At 43.6% G+C, this 15,557-nt stretch overlaps 1 protein-coding gene across 6 annotated transcripts in view; it reads right to left on the bottom strand.

Moving 5' to 3' along the window:
• The window catches only part of slc20a2 (solute carrier family 20 member 2), an 86,574-nt gene extending 78,936 nt beyond the window's left edge, over positions 1-7,638 (bottom strand). For all 6 annotated transcript variants that reach the window (XR_008723199.1, XR_008723198.1, XM_055632692.1 and 3 more), the window contains exon 1: positions 7,427-7,638. The gene's annotated coding sequence lies outside the window, so the exon portion shown is untranslated. The remainder of the gene's footprint in view (positions 1-7,426) is intronic.
• Between the last annotated feature and the right edge of the window lie 7,919 nt (positions 7,639-15,557).

Here is a 15,557-nt window from a genome sequence, read left to right as displayed (position 1 = left end):
CGAGACCCTTCTTCAAATTGATGTTGGGGGGGGGTGACATGAAAAAGAAAGGAAGAGGCAGAGACAGTAGGCTGTGGGAGAGCTGGGAATGGGAGGGGAAGGAGGGAGAAAGCAAGGGCTACCTGAAATTAGAGAAGCCAATGTTCATACCGCTGGGGTGTAAACTACCCAAGCAAATATGAGGTGCTGCTCCTCCAATATGCGGTGGGCCTCACTCTGGCCATGGAGGAGGCCCAGGACATAAAGGTCAGATTCGGAATGGGAAGGGTAGTTGAAGTGTTGAGCCACCGGGAGATCAGGTTGGTTATTGCAAACTGAGTGGAGGTGTTGTGCGAAGCGATCGCCTAGTTGTTTGGAAGTGGAAAGAATAATAGAAATTGCATTCATTGCAACGTGTGAAAAGAGTTGAGGTACTGTATTATAATTTTGCTGCATGTCATTGTGGTATATATCATGTCTTGATTGGTGAACATGTTTAGTTTGTGGCTTTATTTGAAGCAGAAATAATATGCAAGTGCTTCATTGAGCATAATTCTGACTGGTAACTACACTTCGTCCAAGCACACTATCGCACGCGTCATGCAAGCCGTCTTAAATGACCACCTAAACTGTCATTTGGCAACTTAAAAAGCTGCCAAGGTTGCCTGGCTGACAACAGAGAAAAAAAATTAAGTTAAGAGCCCTGCAAGGTGTATAATATTTTTGACACGGTCATAGGCCTTTCTTAGATATGCTGTCACAATGCACTGTAGTCTCTAAACAACCCATTAGTAATTTCCCTTGCTCTCCATTTCAGAATATTAGTGTTTTAAGCTAATAACTCAACACCAGCAGTGGCAATAAATAAATAAATAAATCACAGCTTTCCAGCCCCTTATCTCATTGGCCACGCTCGGCTGCAAATCAGTGTTAATCTGGTGGTTTTTGGGGGGGGGGGGGCGGGGGGGGGGGGGGGGGGGGGGGGGGGGGGGGGTGGGGGGGGGGGGGGAACTTAGCTGATGCAGACAGGGGTTAATTGGGGGGGGGGGGGGGGGTCATCCACAGAACAGTCTGTTCGAATTGGAGGAACCATTCATCCTCAGTAACATTAGTTGGGTAGCACCGCAAAGGCTGTGCGCACAGCACCCTGCTTTACTCACTCTATAACAATGACTGTGGAAGATGGTCATAATGCGGACTACATCATCAATTTCGCTGAGACCCACTGTGTTGGATGAATGGGGGAAGGGGGGGGGGGGGGGTGAAAGAAGAATGGGGGGGGTAGGAAGGGGAAGAGCAAGGCGCAGCAGGACTCTGAGGCAGGAGGGGGGGGGGGGGGGTGGGGGGGGGTGGGGGTTGGGGTGGGGGGGGGGGGGGGGCGGGGGGGGGGGGATTTAAGCATGCAGAAGAAAAGAGGGGGAAGTGGGGGGAAGAGGAGATGGTACTGACAGGAGCAAAGATTTCAGAATTAAGAACAAATAACTATGAGCAAATGTTCTGCGGGATACCAAGGGAAAATATAAAACCACTGCTGTGGGGTAAATCAGTGCCCAATGCCTGTCAAACGCCAAGTCGCCTGTATTGTATAGATCAATGATTGTGGGGACTAGGACAAAAGAAGCCAGGTATGAGGGAGGTATAAAAAAGATTTTTTTCATTTGCCTCAACATTGAACCTCGATGATAACATGCAGGTTGTTTATAGACGTAGGGATGGGAATCATTTGTGGGGGAGGCCAAATTGGTGTGAACAGAAAAGTCAATGAGAAAGTCAAGGCAGGCAGACAGAAAATGTGGAGCAATGGCCGGGACTATCTTATTTGGACATTCAAATAATTATTATTTGTTATGTGCACTATATTTGTTATTTATTGGAAACTGGGGCCATTTCTCTGGAATGTAAATGGCCGCCATGATCCCCAGAACGCTTAAGCTTAGCTACGAAAAAGTTGGCCCCCCCCCCGAAGCATGATTGCCATTACTACTGAGGTTGGAATTTGGAAAGAATAAGAATATTGCACTGGGTTCAATTAAACTGTGCTGCTCCTAAAGATTCGTGCGGTACCATGGAAATATCGGCGCACCCCCTGTCTATAGCATGTGCCACTGCTCCCATCTCAAAGGTGCATTGTGGGAGGCTATCCGGCCCCTATCAAATGTTTCATTTTCTGCCTTGCACATGCGCATGCTGTGGCCTGCACGTCCATTTTGGCGCACAAACAACGGGCACATCATCGTCGCCCTGTGCATGGGCACTCGGAAAATCTGGGTTCTGGGGAGATGGTTTGTTATTGGTGCCAACCATCCCTCAGATCAGCAAGATTGGTTATTGAAATTTAGGCCTGTGGGTATGGGAAGTGGAAGAATATTCCATAATGGATTGGTGACAGGTAAGCGATCGCAAATATATTGAATTCAGTTCCTTCTTTAGACTCCCTCTGGTTTTAGTGTATTTCGTTTAATTTAAAGATACAGCGTGGAAACAGGCCCTTCAGCCCACCGCGTCCACTGATCACCCATACACTAGTTCTTTCCCACACATTAGCGAAGTCAAGAGTCAAGAGTGTTTTATTCTCTCACGTCCCAGTTAGAACGATGAAATCCTTACTTGCAGCAGCACAACAGAATATGTAAACATAGTACTTTGTAAACAATGTTATAAAAGACAAAACAAAACAGTGTATATTTATATATGAATGTGTGTGTGTGTGTGTGTGTGTGCGCGTGCGTGTGTGTGTGTGTGTGTGAGATATATATACACCCACACACATACAATTTCCCTCCTGGGATTAATAAAGTTTTATCGTATAGTATCGTGTTTGTAGGAAGGAAGTGCAGATGCTGGTTTAAACTGAAGATAGACACAAAAAGCTGGAGTAACTCAACAGGTCAGACAGAATCTTTGGACAAAAGGAAAATATTATGTTTTGGGTTGGGTTTGAAATAGGTTCCTGCACACCTGGGTAATGGGGAAGGGATGAAACACCTGGAGAAAACCCAGTGTGATCAAAGGGAAAGAAACAGGAATTAGTCTTTGCTGTTTTAGCCACGTCGCAAAAGATCATGGTTTCACTGAGCATAATTCCTGTCTGCAATAAGATGCGTCCAGGCAACATATCGTCCACCAGATTGGTGAACATAAGTCTTAGAGTTTGTTGGGTCTTAACAGAAACAATACCATTATGAGCACCTGGAGAAAGACCATGTGATCAAAAGGGGAAAGGACAAGAGCACTCCATACAGAAAAGCAAACTATTCAGGATCAATTCCGGGTCTCTGGCACTTTTAGGCAAAAACTTTATGGCCAATGTACAGCCCCATAGTGTTGAACTTAATTAAAATGACAAGTGTGGCATTTCCTGCGGTTGCAAGGGAAAGTGCCAGGAGAGGGGGTGGTTTGGGTGGGAAGGGACGAATTGACCAGGGAGTTACGGAGGGAGCGGTCTCTGCGGAAAGCCAACAGGGGAGGAGATGGGAAGATGTGGCCAGTAGTGGGATCCCATTGGTAGACAAAAAAGCTGAAGAAAATCAGCGGGTAAGGCAGCATCTATGGAGCGACGGAATAGGCGACGTTTCAGGTCGAAACCCTTCTTCAGATTGATGTCGGGGGGGAGTGACACGAAAAAGAAAGGAAGAGGCAGAGACAGTAGGCTGTGGGAGAGCTGGGAATGGGAGGGGAAGGAGGGAGAAAGCAAGGACTACCTGAAATTAGAGAAGCCAATGTTCATACCGCTGGGGTGTAAACTACCCAAGCAAATATGAGGTGCTGCTCCTCCAATATGCGGTGGGCCTCACTCTGGCCATGGAGGAGGCCCAGGACAGAAAGGTCAGATTCGGAATGGGAAGGGTAGTTGAAGTGTTGAGCCACCGGGAGATCAGGTTAGTTATTGCAAACTGAGTGGAGGTGTTGTGCGAAGCGATCGCCTAGTTGTTTGGAAGTGGAAAGAATAATAGAAATTGCATTCATTGCAACGTGTGAAAAGAGTTGAGGTACTGTATTATAATTTTGCTGCATGTCATTGTGGTATATATCATGTCTTGATTGGTGAACATGTTTAGTTTGTGGCTTTATTTGAAGCAGATATAATATGCAAGTGCTTCATTGAGCATAATTCCGACTGGTAACTACACTTCGTCCAAGCACACTATCGCACGCGTCATGCAAGCCGTCTTAAATGACCACCTAAACTGTCATTTGGCAACTTAAAAAGCTGCCAAGGTTGCCTGGCTGACAACAGAGAAAAGAAGGGGGAAGAAGAATAAGAAACATCAAAATATAGAGAATTGGTTACAGATCAGATGCAGAAAGAAAATGTCCTGTGGCCAAAGAGTTCAGGATGAGGGAATCAGTCTCCAGATAACCATTTAGGATAAGGTATGCAAAAAGATGAGGTATAGAAAATACTTCATTCTGCGGTTGACGAATCTTTGGAATTCTCTGCCCCAGAGTGCTGTGTAGCCTCAGTCAATGTGTTAATTCAAAACAAATTGATATTTTGGTGGACATTAAAAGATAAGGGAATAATACTAGAAAATGGCTCATTGCAAATTGATATAGATGATCAGCTACAATTTTAATGAATGAAGAGGCAGACTGAAAAGACTCAATGGCCTACTATTCTTATGTTTTCCACATTTATGTACGGCAAACTCCATCAAACAAATGATGAACATTACTACTGGACTGGTGATGCTGTGCAAGGATAAGTATTGGTTAGGGCACTGGTAATTAACTGTTCATTTTTGAAATCGTGTGCATGATCGTTTACTATCTCGAACAATGCAACATACCCTCACTGTTGTTAGTGGGAGCATAGATATTTATACTTAAAATTTCTAGAGTGGCACAGATCCAGAACCTCCCAATTTACTTATGGCAACATTCAGGCCATCGGGTGCATGCCAACTCCCAAGAAAACCATTGGTTTCACCTCTCATTTCCCTGTTGCCTTTCTTGTTTATCCACTCGCATATGCCTATCAACTCCCAATGAAGCTTTTGTCTGTAACCGATGCTAAAGGGCAATTTCAGCAGCCATTCGAAAGAGTTAGATTTAGTTCTTAGAGCTAAATGAATCAAGGGATATGGGGAAAAAAAACAGTAATGGGGTACTGATTTTAGATGATCAACCATGATCACATTGAATGGCGGTGCGGGCTCAAAGGGCCGGCCTGCTCTGCCCTGGTTTTCCTAGGTTTAACTTGTAATGGGGGGGGGGGGGGGGGGGGGGGGGGGGGGGGGAGATGTGGAGAAGAAACTGGGGAAAATACACGGAATAACAGCGAGAACATGCACACGTCACACAAAACAGCACCCAAGACAGCTGCCCAAACCTCAGGTCTCTGGAGTGGAAGCAGTAGCACCAATTAGCTACTGTACCAGTGAAAGTACTATATATTGAGCCACAGATGATAAATGTAAATATTTACACAATGGAAGCACAATGCATAACTAAGACAATAAATTTGAAAAGTTTTAAAGAGCACCTCAGAATTGACAACAAATGTAATAAAGTAGAATGTTAATCTGAGAGGATGAATACCCTGCAAGCAGTGATCATGACATAAATTAATTTAACACCTAGTTTGAAAACTATAAGGAGAATGAAACTCAAATCAAACCTTTTCATTGTTTATGGCTAAATAATAAACAAACACAAAAATCACAACACAACACAACAGATGCTGAAAATTAAAAAAAAAGATAAACAGATCAAGCTACATCTATGGAGAAATGTTCATGCTCAAACATACTATGAGATTAAGACCATAAGAGATAGTAACAGAATTAGGCTGTTCACCATTGAGTCTACTCTGCCATTTCAGTCACGGCTAATCCAATTTCCCTAACAACCCCATTCTCCCGTCTTCTTCCCGTAACTTTTGACACCTAGAATATTTTTTCATAAGGTAATCTACACCAAACTAACTCTGTTTTCTATCTATCAGTGTAAATTAAATTCAAACGCGAATGTAAAGGCTGCTGCTTGTAGAACAACTGCACCATCTAAGCACTGGAATCTGACCCCTAATTAAATTTTAAGGGAGATCAGTGGTTGACATTATAAAATTAGACTACTGAACCACAAATCAGCACGGATAACACATTAATGTTCACACGACATTCAGTTCACTGAATGACATGTCACAAAAGTGTGGATTGACTTCGTATTAATCCAATCTCCGTTCACCCAATGGCACTATGCATTTATAGCAGGTGCCGCACATCCCCGACACACAAGTGCGTAGTTTAACGCTCTGCTCTGCCTTCTGATCCAGGGAACCATTATTGCTACAAGCTGCTACAATTAAGGCAAGGGAAGGCGGAATGCGGGAAATGTACAATATTTAAAGAAACAAAATGAGTTGGAGCGGGTTGGTGTCATTGTGCTCGCCTTAGTTTCAGTCCCTTGATTGAATTCCGGTTCCACTTGGATCTGCTCCCTCACGACCGCTGCGCCAGTCGGGTTCAGTGAGCGACTTGCCCAGAGGAAAAAACCGATTCCAGCTCACTGGAGGGGGTGGGGCTGCTCATGGGAGAACTTGTCAAAGGACGCCCTGGTTCAAGGGGCGACCTCCGGCTCTCTATTCCAGCTGTTTGGGGAGGTGAGTTTCCAGGGCATCCCCGCCCCCCGGGCGGATGGGGGAGGGAGGTTGCGAGCGGCCCGCTAGATCCCTGGACTACACGGAGGGAGGGCGCAACGGCGGCCGCGCCTCGAGGCCCACCTGGGCGCCCCAACCGCCGTGTCCACTGCGCGCCCCCGCTCACCACGCGAGGTTCCACTGCGCACTCCCGCTCACCACGCGAGGTTCCACTGCGCGCTCCCGCTCGCCACGCGAGGTTCCACTGCGCGCTCCCGCTCACCACGCGAGGTTCCACTGCGCGCTCCCCGCTCACCACGCGAGGTTCCACTGCGCGCTCCCGCTCACCACGCGAGGTTCCACTGCGCGCCCCCGCTCACCACGCGAGGTTCCACTGCGCGCCCCCGCTCACCACGCGAGGTTCCACTGCGCGCTCCCGCTCACCACGCGAGGTTCCACTGCGCGCTCCCGCTCACCACGCGCGCTCTGTGGACGTGCCGAGTCCATGGAGCTTCCGAGTCGGCGCTCACATGGAGGCGACCGCTTCCTATCCAGCCCATGTGGCTGCCATGGCGGGGGGATCCCGCCTTACCGGCTACTGCTCTCATGCCTTAAAAGGAGATGTGCAAATAAAAGGAGGTCAGACCCTCAGCCATCTGACGCTTATCCTCAGCCTCCCAGCCCCGCGTTTGCAACAAATGAAGCGGTGCTTTTGGAAGTGGGCTGGGGGGGGGGGACAGCGGGCCCGACAGCGGTGTGGCGTGTGGAGAGGATTTACTCTGGGCGGATTTAACCAGAGGAGCGGGAAGATAAACAATTTAAAAAACAATCCTGAAACAAACTTCACGCTGGGCCACGTTCACTTACCGGGATGGGCCGCTATGGCCACTAAGTGTAAGTCAGAGGTGGTTTCTCCGGCAGAAACGTGCTTGTCCCCTGGTTGATCGTGAGATTGAACCACGTCCCGGAACTGTTGCTGTTGTCTTTATTGCCAATTCAGAATGGTCTAAACGGCCATGTTAACCCTAATGCGAGCTAAGGGAACGATTCTGACTCTCTTTATACCAGCGAGAGAGAGGAGGCGGAGCGGCCGCAGAGTCCCTTGTGGGTGGAAACAAGGGAGACACCGAGGTACTCTGCTCATTACTGCGAGAGGGGAAAACCAGATACCGCCCCTCCACGCAATGTGCGCAGTTTTGAACCAAACATCCGTATCGTGCCACGAATACCAACACCACCTGCGCCATTAATACCAGCACCAGCCGCGGTGTTAATGTGGCTACGATTTGTACCATAAATATTAGCACTATCTCCGTCACAAATAAACAGTAATTGGCGGTCCATTAAAACCAGCAACGCGACTGGCAGTGCGGGAACCTTTGTCACCAGCACGAGGGGCGCCCCTTCCAGAATTGCCAGCACCAGCCAAATCATTAACGCTGGCATCACCTCAACCGAGGTTCATTACAAGGCAGTCCATTCACACCATCATCACGTATATCACAAGCACCTTCAACAGCCAGACCACTCATGCCAGCGATACCACAAACTCCAGCTCTTGGCTCATTTGTATCGCAGCCGGCACCAGCTAAACCAGCCTCCCATAGAACGTTGAGATGTTTTGCAATTTTAAAGAGACTACATAGATCTGACTGTAATCCTACGATTACAGCAAATCAGTAAATATAATTTCCAAATATACCAGGTTCAGCAACACCTATTCCAAACAGTGTTGTAAAGATACATGAGCTGCAACAGACAGCTAAAAGCAAACCGTAACCCCCATACTTTAAGCAGTTTCAAAACCAGCTAAAAACAACATTTCACAGATCAGTGAATGGACTTGGAAAAAATACAGGTCTTAGATGGGGTAAAGAGGTGTGTGTGGATGGGGGAATCTTTTATAAGGCAAGTCTGATTTAGAAAGTAATCTACAGACACAGTTAGGAAGACTAGCATTACTATTACACTTCAGCACGCACTATGATCAGCAGTAATAAAAAATACTGGCTTGCAATTGTTAAGAGAGTGGGTTAATGTACTAATTTAAGGCCCTTCATGAAGGATCTGAAGAAATATATGTTCTCCCCACTTATCTTCTGTACAGAACTGTACTTTGGTCTCTGTCGACGTGTTGCAACCAGACAACCCCTCAGATGTAGACTTCATCTTCCAAACCTAATTCAATGACTTCTTCAGACCCAAAGAAGCTATTGAATCATATCCCTTTCATATTTTATGATAAATACATTTCCTAATCAGGGCCTCTATCTAATTTAATCTTGTAAAAATCAAATTAATATGGTTTGAAGTTTCCATAAGAAAAACTGAAAATTCCCTCTGACTGCAAAATGCTACGTAGGAATTATAAAAATGTAAGCTTGTACAAGATAAATAGTAACCATTGCATGTTAATACTTGTCTTGCACATGAGAACTTCAATCATGTGTCTGCAATATTTTTGTATCCTTTTTATTAATTTCCCATATTTTACAGTTGCATGATGATCTGGTCATTGCTTCTTCGGTCACCGTCTCTACTAATGCATTCCACAACCATCCACAATCACAATCCCACACAAAATATATCTAATTATTATGCATTGTTCAACTATATTCACTTTCACATTATTCAAATACATTTGCATTGTGATCTCAATAGCACAGGAATTATATTTTATATTATATGTATATTTAATTGGATTTATAATATTCAATAAAAAATATGCTGCCGTCTCACAAATTCCAGCTCGTCAGGTTCAATCCTGACCTCTGGTGCCCTCTTTGTGCACCTTCACTCTAACTGCATAGGTTTTCACCAGATGCTGTTTTGTTTTCCTAAATCCCACAGACATGAGGGTTGTTTACCTAATTAACCACTGTAGATAGCCCCTGGTGTGTAGATGAATGGTAGAATTTAGGGGAAATTGATGGAAATATGGAGAGAGCAATACGGGGTTGGTATACGGGGTGCTTAATGGAATACATGGAATTGTCGGCTGAAGAGCCAGTTTCCATGCTGCATGACTCTATGATGACATCTTCATTAAAATATTCAGATTTGGAATTGTCTACAGTATTTTTTCAATTCACTATGTTCACATACCCCTTGGCTTTAATTACTTTCTAGTAGCACGCAACACCAGTTCTCACCGTATCAATGCAATCAAAGGCCAAAGGCAAAAAAAGAGAGTAATTCATTGCTAATAAGCCAGATCTTTACATTTATAGCTCTGACCATGGAAATATGAAACTCAAATGAATATTTTTAGCATCTATAAGGCTACTGAAAATTCTTAGAAATAATTGTTTTTCTCCACTTCCTAACCCAAGATGACCATATTCCCCAAAAAGCTTACCTTCTTATGGGGGAAAGTTACACTTTTTTAATAATGCTATTTTAGCCCCAAGGACTTGCATACAGTTCTGTCATCTCGTACGATCGGTTAAGACTTGTCAATGTACCAACTGCGGCACCATGGTTAACAATATCTTCACAATCACTCATTTGTCCACAATCTCTGTCAATTAGGGGTCTGACCTGACATACATAGACTTCATCATACCTTCACACAATTAGTAGCACGCTACATCTAAGAAACCATTCAACCATTAAAATACAAATTTCTGGAGTAACTCAGCAGGTCAGGCAGCATCAGCGGAAGGAATGAATAGGTAATGTTTTGATCGGGACCCTTCTAAAAACCAGGGTTATGATGGCTTCAACTCCAGGAGAGGAGTTGAGATTGATGGGGAAAGGAGATGTATTTGCACATTCCACATCTCAAAGAGATAAAGCTGGCAGCATTCATGCTCACTCCTGTGTCTCTCCACTACTGTCAGTGGCCTTCCCAGATATTAGTTTGAAGCAGAGGCCCAGAAATGTCAGGTCATCCTCTGAGGTTACCTGCAGGTTCTTCACTGACATTTAATAACCTTCCTTCAGCTATGTTGTCTCCACAGAGTTACCATCTCTATGAGTACTTGAACAGGCAATGGCCCTTGGGAAACACAAGAGTCTGCAGATGCTGGAATCTTGAGCAAAAAACAAACAGCTGCAGGAACTCAGCAGGTCAGGTAGCATCTATGCAGGGAAATCGAGAGATTACATTTTGGGTCAGGATCCTTCTTTAAACTATCTATTTCTCTCCACATATGTTCCATGACCTGCAAAGGCCCACAGGATATTGACACGACAGAATGTTAAGTTTTGTGTACAAAACATTTTTCTTTCAGTGGGGTTTTATTGGAGATTGGCAAAACCAACACTATAACAAATCCAAACTCTATTTTGCCTCCTCCTTCTCCCTCTTGCATTTCACCTCCAAAGCTTCTTTCCCATTATTGTGAGGCATGTAGAATACATGGCACATTGCCAATGAGCCATCAGCTGTTTTGAGAGGGTGGATGAAATAAGGTTTGTACAGATGATCACTGCAGAATAAATGCAGCAAGATTCTGCCAGGATACCAGGTGTTGATCTGCCTTATTTGATTATTCCTCCAAATATGTTTCATCCCACGGGGAATGTTGGCTCATGCACTCTTGCCTCGGAACTAGTGGTTTGTACAAAAACCTTGAAGTTCACCAGAAGTATTTTGATTTGACACACTATTCCCTGTGGAGATCTGAAACAATTATGGAAAGTGTAAAAAATTATTGCCAGACTAAATAAGTCAATAGCTATCCTGCAAATGGTTGTTAATGTATTTAAATAAAACCATTATTGGGGCTTAGAGGTGGAGGTAGAACAACAGTAAATCAGTTGTACTTAATGTCAGAAGGCAATAAGCAGACAAGAACTCCAAAAAGCAGTCAGTGCTGATATCAAATCAGTGTCCTTACTAATTAACATTATTATTTGCCATCTCTGCAATTCGCTGACAGATATTACATGTGTGTGCACTAACCCTGTGGTGTCAAAGAGTTTAAGAAGGAACTGCAGATGCTGGAAAATCGAAGGTACACAAAAATGCTGGAGAAACTCAGCGGGTGCAGCAGCATCTATGGAGCGAAGGAAATAGGCAACGTTTTGGGCCGATTACTTTGCATCCTTCAGGAACATAAAATGATACAATTGAACCTAGTTTTCATCCATAACCCAAATCTTTGAATTTAAATAAAAGCAAAATTATCTTTAGATTAACTTTGTGCGTTCTCTGCCAATATCACACAGCCAATCCCATTTAAAGAATCTGTATATTAACGTCCTTTTTAGATGAGATGTTAATCTATATGGCCTAACAGCACTATCTGAAGATTCCTCTGGGTGTTCTAGACAGTGTTTATTGCTCAATCAACTTTACCAAAATGAATGAACTGGTCGTTTAACACACTACTATTTGTGAGGTCCGTCTGTACATAAACTGATTGCGTGTCTACCTCAAACACATGTCAAACATGTTTCATTTGTTATAAAGAGCTTTGAGATATCTCACACATTATATGTAAATGCAAAGATATGTTGTCACAAATGCTATATTTCTATCTAACCTTTTCGTAACACAACAGAGATGACATGCTGCTCTTAAATAATAATTGGAAAATTTCAACACCGCCACCTCTTTACACCACCTGACTCCCAGACCCCACACCCGCGTGTCCCTGTCACAGCTCAAATCATATTACAGTACACAATAAACGGGTGGTAAATGTTTGTTTTGTACTTTAAAGAATATAACACTCTCTGCTCATATTTTTATTTCAAGCACACATAGTAATTCCAGTATGATGTGCGTTTCCCTAGGGAGACATTTTACCCCAAAGTAATACTCCCTACTAAAATACACATGTAATCATATTGGTTTGTATCCTTACTGGCTGAAGTTATAAGATGCTGCCTGTTGCTGTTTATTTTCCTGGGAGCTTTACTAAGCCGCTGATCTGAGTTTAAAATGAGAGGTTACGTAACTTTGCAGTTTCTTTCTTTAATTCTGCAGTCATTTCAAAAATACCTCAAACTTTTTTTTAAAATGCAGCCTCTAATTATGTTGATGACTGAGGCACAATAATGGAAAGCTAGTGTTTTTGTTTGTTTACTCTTGCGTTGGTCAGTCTCTTTGTGATCATGACTAACATAATGAGGTCCCAATACCATGGTACTCCTAACCAACAGCTGCAAACCTAAACAAGAGCATCATCGTCCTATGATAACAGTTTGGTAATTTAGTAGATTGCATGTTTTCAAGTCTGTGTTATTTCAAAAGTACTTCAGAAATGAATGAATTAAATTGTGTGGCAATGCCTATAATAGCCTATCAATTTAATTCAAGACGTAATCTCTGTTTAGACTTCTAACAAACACATTGTTGAGGCTTTCTTGTCATTTTAATTTATATTTTACTTTTTTTGGTCCTGAAGAGAAATGTAATTGTTCCTGAGGTGGCCAGTGATTTGTGTGGATAAAATTGGGACATTATAGAGTATAAATAAAGGATGAGGTGATGGAGTGGGCAAGGAAGGGGGGAGGGGGAGAGGGAGGGGAGGCAGTAGAGCAGAGTGTATATTAGTAAGAAGTAATTATTGACACATTATTTCATCATCCAGCGCTTGTATATGTTTATATCCTCAAAAAATCAAATTTCTTGCAAACATGAATATATAGTGACATTTCACAGGTACAAAATATTTTTTTCTGATTCTTTGTTCACACCCTCTCGGTACAAATTACAGAGACCAGAGTACACGGAACTCTGTTCCATAAGCAGGACATTTGCTAAAATGTGTAAATAAAAAATTAATTACAACTGCAAAACACAGCACACCATGCTTTGTAAAATGCTTTGTAAAATGGAATTAATAACCCCCAATTCATCACCATCTAATTCTTTAAAATGCGTCTGGATCTGATGATCAGCCAGCGTCTGATCCTGAGACTTGGACTGACGGTTAGTTGAGCATCAAGTAACTGATCCTGGGACAGGGGGCTATGGTGAACTGTGTTTCAGGCCCTGGATTTTGTATTTGGTAATGTATTCAAACTTCGAGCTTCAAAATTGGACTGAAGGAGAGCCAGGCTCCAGCATTTGGCCTTGGCTCTGGGGCTGACATTGAGGCAAGGTTCAGGCTGCTGCACCTGAGACATTTGACAGTTTCGAAGGGTTTCAAATGTAGTTTATTGTCACGTGCACCAATTAAGGTACAGCGGCATTCGAATTCGACCGTGGGTCAGAGGTGCCAAGTCTCTGGCTTTAGGAATAACGCAGATGCCAGGCTTCCAGTTCCATGAATGGAGGTAATGGTGTATTAATTCCATTCTCCAGATTTCTCTGTAGTGTTGGTGGTGTGTAAAAAAGCTTTGCTCTATCACATAAATTAGAATGCTGGAAGTACCCAACAGACCAGGTAACATCCATGGAGGGAGAAACAAATAGTTAATGTTACAGGTTAACGACTCGTTCTGACATAAACTGGAAATGTTGGTGATCTGAAGTTGATTCATTTTACACAGTGCCCAGATGAAGATGAGATATTCTTCCTCGAGTTTGCATTGAGTTTCATTGGAACAGTGCAATAGACCAGAGACAGAGAATGTATGAGTGGGTTGGACAACCAAAGTGTAAGACAACTGGAGCCCTCTGAGTCGCTCCTTGACTGTGGCAGAACAGAGGCATTCTCAAAGGTGGCCACTCAATCTAGTTTTCCATTGTTCTCTCCTCTGACCCCATTAACACTCATTCCCCTTGTAGTGGAATCGCTTATGCAACTACAGGAAATTCAATAGCTCCTTTACCTCTTCCATTCTCACCATCCAGAAATCCAAATGCCTCTCCCAATTGTGTCAGCATTCATTTGTAGTTTTTCTAGTTTGGTGCATTGCAATCTATACTCACAATGTGGTCTCCTGTACATTGAAGAGATTACATATAGACTGGGTGACCTCTTTGCAGAGCATTTCTGTTCAGTCCCCAAGGATAACCAGAGCATCCAGTTGCATGTCACATTAATCCTCCATCCCACTCCCACTCTGGCCCTTCTGTTTTTGCCCAATGTAACCCTGAGGAACAACATCTCAAGTCCTGACTTGGTATTTTACCGCCCTCAGAACTTAACATTGAATTCAGAAACTTTGGAGAACTATCCTTTCCAGTTTGCATAAGAACAGGCCCATTCTGATGGATGCTCATCCACCTGTAACATTAACTTAGTTTTGCTCTGTCCCTGGATGCTGACAGTTATGAATATTTTCAGCATTTTGTTTTATTTCAGATTTCTAACAACAATACAGTTTCCTGTCTCACTGTTCGATCATTTTTTAAATTTCTTTCTTCTAATCTCAGTCAACCTCCATTTATATATTTTCCAGAAAGGTCAGCTAAAGTTAACAAGCCTTCACTAGCTTCTCTCAGCCAGCACTACCACTACTTTTTAAGGAGATCACGGATAGGTAACATTTTGGTTTGGAACCCTTTGGGACAGGTCCCAACCCAAAACATCCCCTAACCATGTTCTCCATGGATGGTAGCTGACCCAATGAGTTACTCCAGCACTTTGTGTGTGGTTTTTTTTGTAAACCAGCAGCCGCAGTTCCCTGTTATAGACAATAGATGCAGGAGTAGGCCATTCGATCCTTAGAGCCAACACCACCATTCAATGTGATCATGGCTGATCATCTACGATCAGTACCCCGTTCCTGCCTTCTCCCCATATCCCCTGACTCCACTATCTTTAAGAGCCCTATCTAGCTCTCTCATGAAAGAATCCAGAGAACCGGCCTCCACCGCCTGAGGCAGAGAATTCTACAGATTCACAACTTCCTGTGTGAAAAAGTGTTTCCTCATCTCCATTCTAAATGGCTTATCCCTTATTCTTAAACTGTGGCCCCTGGTTCTGGACTCCCCCAACATCGGGAACATGTTTCCTGCCTCTAGCGTGTCCAAACCCCTTATCTTATATGTTTCAATGTGACCCTCTCATCCTTCTAAATTCCAGAGTATACAAGCCCAGCCCCTCCATTCTCTCAGCATATGACAGTCCCGCCATCCTGGGAATTAACCTTG

The sequence above is a fragment of the Leucoraja erinacea genome, chromosome 3 (assembly GCF_028641065.1).
Source record: "Leucoraja erinacea ecotype New England chromosome 3, Leri_hhj_1, whole genome shotgun sequence".
NCBI lineage: Eukaryota > Metazoa > Chordata > Chondrichthyes > Rajiformes > Rajidae > Leucoraja > Leucoraja erinaceus.
Note: the sequence above shows the minus strand (reverse complement) of the source record. Positions and strands in the feature narration are given on the sequence as shown.